At 41.2% G+C, this 12,508-nt stretch overlaps 1 long non-coding RNA gene across 7 annotated transcripts in view; it reads right to left on the bottom strand.

The window, feature by feature from the left end:
• LOC101904382 (uncharacterized) overlaps positions 1 to 9,087 on the bottom strand; it is a 90,504-nt gene extending 81,417 nt beyond the window's left edge. For 5 of the 7 annotated variants that reach the window (XR_009493526.1, XR_009493523.1, XR_240725.5 and 2 more), the window contains exons 1-5: positions 8,468 to 8,713; positions 4,736 to 4,850; positions 1,722 to 1,797; positions 1,099 to 1,122; positions 559 to 636 (exon numbers count right to left, since the gene is read on the bottom strand). This is a non-coding gene — a long non-coding RNA (uncharacterized lncRNA). Of the gene's footprint in view, positions 1 to 558; positions 637 to 1,098; positions 1,123 to 1,721; positions 1,798 to 4,735; positions 4,851 to 8,467 lie in introns of all 7 variants that reach the window. The other 2 variants (XR_009493522.1, XR_003033436.2) reach the window with 2 other exon arrangements.
• Between the last annotated feature and the right edge of the window lie 3,421 nt (positions 9,088 to 12,508).

The raw sequence follows: 12,508 nt of genomic DNA, 5'->3' as shown, positions 1-12,508 counted from the left end.
ATTCAACACATCCTCAATTTAACTTCTTTTATACTGTTTTTCCCACAGTCTTTACCACTGCAGTTAGTGCTAACTCCATCATTTCAGCTACTCAGGATGAAAACCTTGGCATTGTCTCAAACAGAAACACTGTGTTGTGTCACTCCAGAGAGCACCAGCCACATTTTAGGCAATGCTATTGGTGCTATGCAACATGGTGACTCTGTTTTCCTTGACTCCTCTTTCACATCCCACATCTAATCTGTCAGCAAATCCAACTTCAAGATGCACCCCCAAATCCAACAAGTTCTCCCAAATTTCACTGTTACCAGTCTGGCCCAAGCTTATTCTCTTAGATATAATGTATTATACAGAAAACAATAGTGATCCTTTTAAAACGTGTCAGATCATACCATTCCCAGTCAAAATTCCCCAATGCTTCCCATGTCATTTATAGTAAAAATCAGAGTTCTTACAATGGCCTATTAGACCTTGCATTGTCTTTCTCCTTTAGCACTCATCGCCATCTAATATACTACACATTGTATCTATCTATCTTACATATTATCTGTTACCCACCTGCGTCCACCTCATGAATTCCATGTGGTCAGAGACTTGGTAGGTTTTGTTCACAGATGAAGCTCAGCATCTACAATACTTGACAGAAAGTACATGATTATTATATATCTGTAGATGAAATAAATGACTGGGGAGAGGGAAATCTTTACACATGGGCCAGAATCATACTGAGACCCAATATGACAAATTAAATGGTATTTGGGCCAACTGGTGCTGGAAGCAAATCAAGTCCCAAGTCCCAAGTTCCTACTTCCTATTGTTTGTATTCCCATTGCTTCAATATTTTGCCTGATGAAGTCTCCTTTCTTTTGCCTCTAAAGAAAAAGAAATTAACCTAGATATAGTAAGGAGCTCCCCCTGGTGGAAGCAGTTCCATCAACACCATGGCAAAGAAAATCATAGAACACAGGCTTTAAGTTACAAAGGAGATTGCTGGGGACAAAGGAAATGACTCTAGTATTTTCACAGGAAAAGTCCTCACTAGAAACAAGAGAAACTAAAGATTAGATTCCAAGTACACTGGGGAACTTATCAACTTACCTCACTGTTGAACCTCTTTTGTACCTGATGATGAGAAAGAAAATTATTCATTTAAAGTTGAACAACCTAAGTACCTTCCCTTAAGGAATTTAAAATCAGGTAGAGGATATAAGTCATGAATATGAACAAGTACAGGGACTTCCCTGGCAGGGGAACTAAGATCCCACATGCTGCGGCATGGCCCAAAACAAAGCCAAATAAGCACAAAGCAGTGAGTATGACTGTAAAAAAGTGAATGGGGTCTAAATAAAACAAATAAACTAAGAGCTATGAGAATCCCTTGGACAGCAAGGAGATCAATTCAGTCAATCCTAAAGGAAATCAACCGTCAATATTCATTGGAAGGACTCATGCTCAAGCTGAAGCTCTAATACTTTGGCCACCTGATATAAAGAGCTGACTCACTGGAAAAGACCCTGATGCTGGGGAAGATTGAGGGCAGGAGGAGAAGGGGGTGACAGAGGATGAAATGGTTGGATGGCATCACCGATTCAATGGACATGAACTTGGGCAAACTCCAAGAGATGGTGATGAACAGGGAGGCCTGGCATGCTGCAGTCCATGGGGTCACAAAGAGTTGGACACAACTTAGCAACTGAACAACAACAAGATTTATGACTTACCTCAGAAAAAGAAGGATTACTTTGGGCTGAGAAAATCCAGGAAGACAACTCGGAGTGGGTGGTTCTTGAACTGAGCCTTGCAAAACAGATAAAATTTTATTGAGTGTATTCCAGGTAAAGACCTAAATGTAGAGAAAGGCACATCACAGGGAAACCCAAACTAACCAATGGGGCTCTGTAAAGGTCACAATTTGAGTGAGAACACAGAATTCAAACCCTTTCATAATAAAAGCAGAGACAGGGTTTCCCTGGTGGCTTGGTGGTAAAAACTCCGCCTGCCAATGGAGGAGACACGGGCTCGATCCCTAGTCCAGGGAGACCCTACATGCCATAGACCAGCTAAGCCTGTACGCCACAACTACTGAGCCTGGGCTCTAGAGCCCAGGAGCCGCAACTAGTGAAGCCTGCGTGCCCTAGAGGCCAAGCTCCACAGCAAGAGAAGCCACCGCAATGAGAAGCCCACGCACCACAACTAGAGTAGCCAGCGCCTCACTGCAACTACAGAAAAGCAGCAACTAAGACCCAGCACACCCATAAATAAATAAATAAAATCATTGACAAAAAAGATATAGTCCTAAGTTTAAAAAAAGAGCAGAGAGGGATTCTCAAGAGAAAAGTCCTTGGCAGAAGCAAACACAGGAGGGAACCAAAGAAAGCTTCTTTCCTAGTTTTCCCTTGGATGAGAGGAACACTACTGAAAACCAGAGAGGAAAAAAAGATAAAATATAGTTTCCATACTCAAGAATTTAGAATCCAGAAAACTAACAACAACAAAAAGAACCCATATGGACATGCAGGGTCTCTTCTGCTCTATATTTTATCTGAAGATAATGCCCAGAGAACATCCTTTTCAGAGGAGATGGTTCTCCCTTCTATTCCTTCCTACTCAATGTCCTTCTGGTGGAGATGCCAACAAGTATCCTGAATCCATCCACCCATCTCGATCTCCACTGCCATCCCCTTGTCTGAGCCATCATCATCTTTCTCCTGGTCTACTGCGACTGTCTCCTGACTGATCCCCCACTTATACTCTGGTTCCCCTATAAGCCAAACTGCAGATTGCAGTCAGATCACCTATGGCTATTTGGGGGTGTGGTAAATGACTCCCATGTCACTTTCACCTTTTCATTTTGAAACTACAGAAAACAAAAAACAGCTGCAAAATAGCCCCAAGAATCCTCACATATCTTTCACCCAGATTCTCCAAATGTTAACATCTGCCATAATCATAAAATAATACTATTAATATAGATCAAGAAATTAACATTCATACAACACAATTATCGAATCAATAGACTGTATTCAGTTTCCTTCAATTGCCCCAACAATGTCCTTTTCCTGGTCTAGGATCACACCTGTCCCTTTCAGCTCCTTTAACCTGGCATAGTTCCCTAGTCTTTTTGTTTGTTTGTTTTTTGGTCTTTCATTACCATGACACTTTTGAAAAATACTGGCTGTTTCAATTTTGGGTTTCTCTGATGGTTCATCATGACTCAATGTAGACGATTTGTTTTGGCAAGAATACTAGAGATGTGACACTGTGTCCTTTTCAGTGCATCCTATCAAGAGGCATATGATATCAGTTTGTTCCATAACTATTAATCTTAACTGATCATTTGGTTAAGGTGGTGTCTGCCAGGTTTCTCCACAGTGAAGTTACTAGGTTGCCCTTTGTAATGAATAAGCATTTTGTGGAATGTACCTCAAAATTACCAGTAGAACTGCCATATGGCCCAGGAATTGACTTCTGAGTATTGATATGAAGAAAACAAAAACACTCATTTGGAAAGATACACGCACCCCAATTTTCACTGCAGCACTATTTATTAAAACAAAAGCAAAGGTATGGAAGCAAGCTAAAGGGTCCGTTGATACATGAATGGCTAAAGTAGATGTGCTATACACACACACACACACACACACACACACACACACACACACACGATGGAGTATACTCAGCCATAAAAGTTCTCCCATTTGCAGCAATGTGGATGAGCCTGGAGAATATTATGCTAAGTGAAATAAGTCAGACAGAGAAAGACAAATACTGTGAGCTCTCACTCATACATAGAATCTTAAAAAACAAACAAAATGAAAGCAGATTCACAGATACAGAAAACAAATGGGTAGCTACCAGAGGGAAGGAGGGCGGTGGGAGCAAAATAGATGAAGGGAATAAAGAGGTGCAAACCTCCAGTTATAAAATAAGTAAGTCACATGAATGTAATATACAGTATAAGGAATATGGTTCATAACACATAATAACTGTATGGGAACAGATGGTTCCTAGACTTAACCAGGGCAATCCTTTTGTAAGGCATGCAAATATCAAATCACTATATAGTACAACTGAAACTAACATAATATTTCATGTCAACTATATTTCAATTTGAAAAAAAAAGAAATCCAATCTAAAGAGTAATCTAGAGTCATCTGAAACTGGGAATACTGACACATGCTAATAAAGCTTAGAAGAGAATGAAGTTTATAAATTAGAACATCAATTTATTAATTTAACTGTAAAATGGGTATTCTCTCCCCCACAGGCTCACCTACTAAGACAGTTTTCTTGTGAGCCTAGAACAGAGATCCATAAACTTGTTCTTTTTTAAAGGGCCAGATGGTAATTTTTTTTTTTTTTTTTTGTGGGTCATATACTTACATCTGTCACAACTACTCAACTCTAGCATGGTGAGGCAAAAGCAGTGATAGACAATATGTAAAGTGTTGCAGTAAGACTTTATTTACAAAAATAGCTGTCAGGGTCTATGGATCCCTGGCCTAGAATAAAAGGAGTAGGAGTTACATGATTTAAATGCTTGATCACATCTGGCTTCAGTATCCTGATGTGTCCATCACTGGAGGAGATAAACCTGTATCCACTATCAGATTAGGCATGGTGCTTAGCTGAACATAGTCAACCTTGGCCTTGCTAGGCCTTCTTTTTTAATGCCAGCCATCCTACAGAATCCCACCCCATTTTAAAGCCCAGGGTATAAGAAAGCTCTACTTACCAGTAGGGAAATGCCAGGAGCCTCCGTTTATATTCTACAGCCATTTCACAGAGAAAGACTGACCCTTTGTTAGCTTCTGGGGAGAAGAGCACCCTCCATTCTTACTTGTGTTTCCCTAGGAAAAAAAACGACAGATTTGGCAATATTAATACTTAAAGGGGCACTAGCAGGTAAGCACCATGAAGACAGATTATGCTTTAAATTAGAAAGAATCTTTTATTTTTACAAAAGCAATGTGTATCTGTTCATTGTGGAAAATTAGAAAATAAAAATATTAGAAACAAGAACAGACTTGTGGACACAGTGGGGGAAGGAGAAGGTGGGATGAATTGAGAGAGTAGCATTGAAACATATATATTACATATGTAAAACAGATAGCCAGTGGGTATTTGCTGTATGTTGCAGGAAGCTCAAACCGGTGCTGAGTGGGTGGGATGGGCAGGGAGGTGGGCGGGAGGTTCAGGAGGGAGAGGACATATGTATACCTGTGGCTGATTCATATTGCTATAAGGCAGAAACCAATACAATATTGTAAACAATTATCCTCCAATTAAAAACAAATAAATTTAAATTAAAATTAACAAACTGTCTATTTCTATCACCCAGAAAGTGTCACTATTAACGGCTAAGTATATATCCTTTCAGATCTTTTTCTAAGTATATATAATATATATATGTATTTTCTACCAAAATGACATAACACATGCACACAATGCTTTGTAACTCTATAACTGCTTTTTCTCAATTATCAACCTCTACCATTCCATGTTAAGAAGCTTCCACTGCAGTGAACCTAAGATCCCACATGCCATGCTGCTGCTGCTGCTAAATTGTTTCAGTCGTGTCCGACTCTATGCGACCCCATGGACAGTAGCCCACCAGGCTCCCCCGTCCCTGGGATTCTCCAGGCAAGAACACTGGAGTGGGTTGCCATTTCCTTCTCCAATGCATGAAAGTGAAAAGTGAAAGTGAAGTCGCTCAGTCGTGTCCGACTCCTAGCGACCCCATGGACTGCAGCCTACCAGGCTCCTTCATCCATGGGATTCTCCAGGCAAGAGTATCAGAGTGGGGTGCCATGAGGCATAGTCAAAACACTTAAAAAAAAGTTTTCATCTCATCTAAGACCCATCCATACTTATATTTGCCTACTTTCCCCCAAAATTCCCTATAAAGCTAGTTTATTCAAATTAAAGATCCAATCTCAGATCACACATTGCAACCTAAATCTCCTTTCATTTAGAGCAGTATCCTTCTTCAGGACAAGAACATTATTTCCTGCTGTATCCTCAATACCTCTAATAAGTTCTTAGAACACAGTAGTATGTCAAATATTTGCAAAACTAAATCATTTATAAAAATTTAGGGGATGGGCGGGTTTTCACTCTAGAGCTTATCTCATCCACCCATCACCCTTTATCTCTATTTTATAGATAATAAAAATCAAGGCCAGAGAAGTAAAGTGACTTCCCAAGGTCACCCAACAAGTACATGGCAACTGCTTTCTACGTCTGTTTATTCTACTAAACCAGGAGTTGGCAAACTTTTTCTGTGAAGGTCAGATAGTAAATATTTTAGGCTATATGGGCCAAGAAGCAAAATTGAAAATACTATGTAGGTACTTATATAACAACAGAAAAAAACAAATTTCCATAATTTTTTATTGATGAAACCCAAAATATAATAATAATTGATTACATGGTTTTGTAATATGGTCTATTAATGAAAAAAATGGAATTGAAAAATTACACTTTTTTCATTATGATTGAGCTTGGGATTAACAGATACACACTACTATATATCAAATAGATAAACAACAAGGACTTATGTACAATGCAGCGAACTATATCCAATATCTTGTATGTATTCAATATCTACAATGGAAAAGAATCTGAAAACATATGTATAGAACTGAATCACTTTGTTGTATACCTGAAACTAACACAATATTGTACACCAACTATATTTCAATTAAAAAAATTAATACTTTCCTCCATCCTCTCCCCAGGCTACGTTAGGTTTCTTCTGCTCCCCACAGCTCCTGGGGAGCTGTGCTCAACTCCTTCAGAGCATTTAACACACTGTAACTGTAATTATCTGTTTCTCTACCTGTCTCCCTGAAGGAACTATACATCAGCTCCTTGCAAAGAGTGACCATGTGTTATTCATTTCAGCTCCTTCAGTAAAATATTAAAACAGGTATTCATTAAAGTGAAGTAAAACTAGCTAAACCAACTACCACTCAGTCTAGTCAAATTAACATCACAATGAGATACTGACAATAAGACAAAACAAGTGTTGGTGAGGATGTGGAGAAACTGGAACCTTCATACATTTACCAGTGGGAATATTACATGGCAGCCACTTTAGAAAAGTCCGGAAATTCCTAAAGAAGTTAAACATGCAGTTACCTTATGATCCAGAAATACCACTCCTAGACCAGGGAACAAGTGAACATGGTCCTTGCCCTCTCTAGAGGAGAGACAGAAAATGAATCCAAGCTTACTCTGCAGTGTGCTAAGTGTTATAACAAGGGCCTGCTAAGGGTGATATGGCAGCACCGGAGCAGAGCAGTGAAATCAAGAGAACTGAACACATATGTCGTCATATGTGTTCACAATAGGATTATTCATGATAACCAAAAAGTGGAAATAAATGTCCTTCGGCCAATAGATGGGTAACAAATGTGCTATATCCATACCATGGAATACTATTTAGCCATAAAAAGCAATGATGTACTGATATATGTCACAACATGGATGAACCTGAAAAACATTATGTTAAGTGAAAGAAGTCATTCACAAAAGACTACATATTGTATGATTCCATTCACATGAACTGTTCAGAAAAAGCAACTACAGAGACAGAAGGCAGTTTACATGGCTGCTCAGGACTAGAGGCGGGAGGAGAGATAAACTACAAATAGTCTTTTGTGAATTTAGGGGGTGGAGTGGGGTGATAAAAATGCTCTAAAACTGGACTGTGGTGACAATTACTAAAGTTTACTAAAAACAAGTGTACACTCAAAATGAGTGAATTTAATGGTATCCAAAATATAAGGCTCTTATACCATTAATTTATTACATTATTTCGTTTTTATCTAAATTAACTTTTGTCCTCCATGGCAAGACCTGGTAAGAATTGTGGTGAATGAAATTTCGGATGCATTTTTGTCGACTGGGGCTTTGGGTTGTGCTGACAGAAACAGCAAAGTCAGCATCTCTGAATACTGCACGATGAGGTGTAGAATCCATTTCCGATTGGGTGATCCCAGTGTGTACTCTGGACAATCTGTGGCCTGCCAGTTTAAGTGTGAGTGTGCCTAGGCCCCTACTCCAAGCAATAAACCGTAGTCAGGTAACAAGTTCATTTCTTGCAGCTCTCAAGCCCTGTTCATAAACGGTGAATTGTTCTATTCTAGCATATCTGTGAAAATGTTAATGATTTTTCTTTGTTTGTTTGGGGGTTTTCTAGCAATTTGGTTAATCCTTACAGGGCTAGGAAGTACTGCCAGAACAGCTGAAAGATACAAACTCCACTCCCCCAGGCCCGTCTCCTGGGATACTCCAGAGGAGAGCACACCCCTCCAAGGGCAAGAGGATGGAAGGGCACCTCTCCGATCTAAGCGAAAGGTTGGGACCAAGTCCCTCCTTTGCGTTACAGGATGGCAAAAACTGCCACAAAGTCAGGGTGAGGTGTCTCCTCCCAGGGCCTCCTGGTACCCGGGAAACTCACGCTGCCGCTCCTCAGGGTTGCCAGGAGGTTACAGGGCCCCAAATTCAGTCGTTTTCACCGCTGCAGTTCCACTGCGTGGCCCGTGCACAGCGAAAGGAGAAGGTGATGGAAGAAGAAAAGCAGCTTGAGTAGGCTCGCAGCCCTCCCGGGCTCCAAGCCACGGTCCCCTACGCCCCAACGCGCGGCTCCCGGACCACTTGGCCGCCGCCCCTCCCAGCACGTGCGATTGGGTCCTAGCGCCCCCTGGTAGCCGGAAACCAGAAAAACCGGCGCGGCGGGCACCTGATGGTCGGAGCATGCGCGGGAGGGGGTGGGGTGGCTTCCGGTCTGCCGAGCAGCCAAATCCGAGGCGGGGACCTCTGCAATGAGAGGGGTCACCGACCCCAGGGTGAAGCCGCCACGTCGAAGGAAGTTGATGGTGCTGCTGTTGCTTAGTTGCTCAGTCGTGTCCACCTCTTTGCGACCCCATGGACTGTAGCCTGCCAGGCTTCTCTGTTTATGGGGATTCTCCCCATGGCTAGAATACTGGAGTGGGTTGCCATGCTCTCCTCCAGGGGATCTTCCCAACCCAGGGATCAAACCCAGATCTGCCGCACTGCAGGCGAATTCTTTACCATCTGGGCCACCAGGAATCCCAAGGGGGGGTGACCCAGATCCAAAGTGGAGCAGATGGAGGCTGCCTCCATCACTTCCTCAAAGAGGACAGAATGGCCAAATAATCTTGAACCTGGATCCCTTCGGGGGGGGGGGGGGGAACGAATAGAATAAGGCAGCTTTGTTGAAGTTGTGTTTTCCTGATGTTCTGAAAAAATGAATTAGTGCCAACTTCACAAGGTGTTTGTGAGAATTAAATAAATAATCCACCTAAACGGCTTAGCAAACTGTTAAAGCTAGCTATTTAATTAGTATCTCAGGGCTTAGCAAACACCTAGTAAGAAGAGTAGGTGTCATTCCCCGGGGTTCAGGGGAACAGAAGGATCATGACACTACAAAATAAACGCATACCTAAGGTCAATTATTCGTAAAATGTTTTGTGTATGAGAATTAAAACAGTCCATCCCCACACTCAGCCTGGACACTAAGAAACTAAGTGAAAGTGAAGTCACTCAGTGGTGTCTGACTCTTTGCGACCCCATGGACTGTAGCCTATCAGGCTGCTCCGTCTATGGGATTTTCCAGGCAAGAGTGCTGGAGTGCATTGCCATTTCCTTCTCCAGGGGATCTTCCCGACCCAGGAATCGAAACCCAGGTCTCCCACATTGCAGGCAGATGCTTTACCGTCTGAACCACCAGGGAATTAGCTACATAAATGTGACTTTGTTAGTCCACTGTCTTCACTGACATTACCTTTCCCGGAAGTTCCTCCCATCAGGAAGCTTCCACAAGCCTCCTAGCCTTATACACCAGAGGGCAGAGAGAATGAAAACCACAGTCACAGAAAACTAACCAAACTGATCACATAGATCACAGCCTTGTCTAACACAATGAAACTATGAGCCATGCCATGTAGGGTCAACCAAGATGGATGGGTCACAGGTGGAGAGTTCTGACAAAATGTGGTCCACTGGAGAAGGGAATGGCAAACCACTTCAGTACTCTTGCCTTGAGAACCCCATGAACAGTATGAAAAGGCAAAAAGATATGACACTGAAAGATGAACTCCCCAGGTCAGTAGGTACCCAATATGCTACTGGAGAAGAGTGGAGAAATAGCTCCAGAAAGAATGAACAGGCTGAACCAAAGGGAAAACAACGCCCAGCTGTGGTTGTGACTGGTGATAGAAATAAACTCCAATGCTGTAAAGAACAATATTGCGTAGGAACCTGGAATGTTGGGTCCAGGAATCAAAGAAAATTGGAAGTGGTCAAACAGAAGATGGCAAGAGTGACCTTGACATTTTAGGAATTAGTGAACTAAAATGGACTGGAATGGGCGAATTTGATTCAGATGACCATTATATCTACTACTGTCAGCAAGAATCCCTTAGAAGAAATGGAGTAGCCCTCATAGTCAACAAAAGAGTCCAAAATGCAGTACTTGGGTATAATCTCAAAAACGACAAAATGATCTCTGTTCGTTTCCAAGGCAAACCATTCAATATCACAATAATCCAAGTCTATGCCCCAACACCTAATGCCCAAAAAAGCTGAATTGAATGGTTCTGCAATGACCTACAAGATATTCTACAACACCAAAAAAAAAAAAAAAAAAAATAAAAGATGTCCTTTTCATCATAGGGGACTGGAATGCAAAAGCAGGAATTCAAGAAATATCTAGAGTTCCCCATCCTGATATATGGCAAAACCAATACAATACTGTAAAGTTAAAAAATAAAATAAATTAAATAAAAAAAAAGAAAAGAAATACCTAGAGTAAGAAGCAAGTTTGGCCTTGGAATACAAAATGAAGCAGGACAAAGGCTAACAGTTTTTCAAAAAGAACACACTGGTCATAGCAAATATTCTCTTCCAACAACACAAGAAGCGACTCTACACATGGACATCACCAGACAGTCAATACCGAAATCAGATTGATTATATTCTTTGCAGCTGAAAATATAATCAGCAAAAATAAGATGGGGAGCTGACTGTGGCTCAGATCATGAACTCCTTATTGCAAAATTCAGACTTAAATTGAAGAAAGTAGGGAAAAACACTAGAACATTCAGGTATGACCTAAATCAAATCCCTTATGATTATACAGTGGAAGTGACAAATAGATTCAAGTAATCAGATGATAATGTACCTAAAGAACTATGAACAGAGGTTCGTAACATTGTACTGGAGCCTGTGAGCAAAATGATCCCCAAGAAAAAGAAATGCAAAAAGCAAAATGGTTGTCTGAGGAGGCCTTACAAATAGCTGAGAAAAGAAGAGAAGCAAAAGACAAAGGAGAAAAGGAAAGATATATCCATCTGAATGCAGAGTTCCAAAGAATAGCAAAAAGAGATAAGAAAGCCTTCCTCAGTGATCAATGCAAAGAAATAGAGGAAAACAATAGAAGGGGAAAGACTAGAGATCTCTTCAAGAAAATTAGAGATACCAAGGGAACATTTCATGCAAAGATGGGCTCGATAAAGGACAGAAATGGTATGGAACTAACAGAAGCAGAAGATATTAAGAAGAGGTGGCAAGAATACACAAAAGAACTGTACAAAAAAGATCTTCAGGACCCAGATAATCATGATGGTGTGATCACTCACCTAGAACCCACCATCCCTGAGTGCGAAGTCAAGTGTGCCTTAGGAAGCGTCACTATGAACAAAGCTAGTGGAGGGGATGGAATTCCAGCTGAGCTATTTCAAATCCTGAAAGATGATGCTGTGAAAGTGCTGCACTCAATATGCCAGCAAATTTGGAAAACTCAGCAGTGGCCACAGGACTGGAAAAGGTCCATTTTCATTCCAATCCCCACAAAAGACAATGCCCAAGAATGCTCAAACTACCACACAATTGCACTCATCTCACATGCTAGCAAAGTAATGCTCAAAATTTTCCAAGCTAGGCTTCAACAGTACACGAACTGAGAAATTCCAGATGTTCAAGCTGGATTTCGAAAAGGCAGAGGAACCAGAGATCAAATTGCCAACATCCGTTGGATCATCGAAAAAGCTAGAGAAGTCCAGAAAGACATCTACTTCTGTTTCATTGACTGTGCCAAAATCTTTGACTGTGTGATTCACAACAAACTGTGGAAAATTCTTCAAGAAATGGGAATACCGGACCACTTCACCTGCCTCCTGAGAAATCTGTATGCACGTCAATAAGCAACAGTTAGATCTGAACGTGGAACAATGGACTGGTTCCAAATTGGGACAAGAAGACCTTAACGCTGTATACTGTCACCCTGTTATTTAACTTATATGCAGAGTAGATCATGAGACATGCCAGGCTGGATGAAGCACAAGCTGGAATCACGATTGCCAGGAGAATTATCAATAACCTCAGATATGCAGAGGACACTACCCTTATGGCAGACAGTGAAGAGGAACTAAAGAGCCTCTTGATAAAAGTGAAAGAGGAGAATGGAAAAGCTGGCTTA

The sequence above is a fragment of the Bos taurus genome, chromosome X (genome assembly GCF_002263795.3).
Source record: "Bos taurus isolate L1 Dominette 01449 registration number 42190680 breed Hereford chromosome X, ARS-UCD2.0, whole genome shotgun sequence".
NCBI classification, from domain to species: Eukaryota; Metazoa; Chordata; class Mammalia; order Artiodactyla; family Bovidae; genus Bos; species Bos taurus.
The sequence above is the reverse complement of the archived record's forward strand: the minus strand, read 5'-3'. Positions and strand labels throughout refer to the sequence as shown.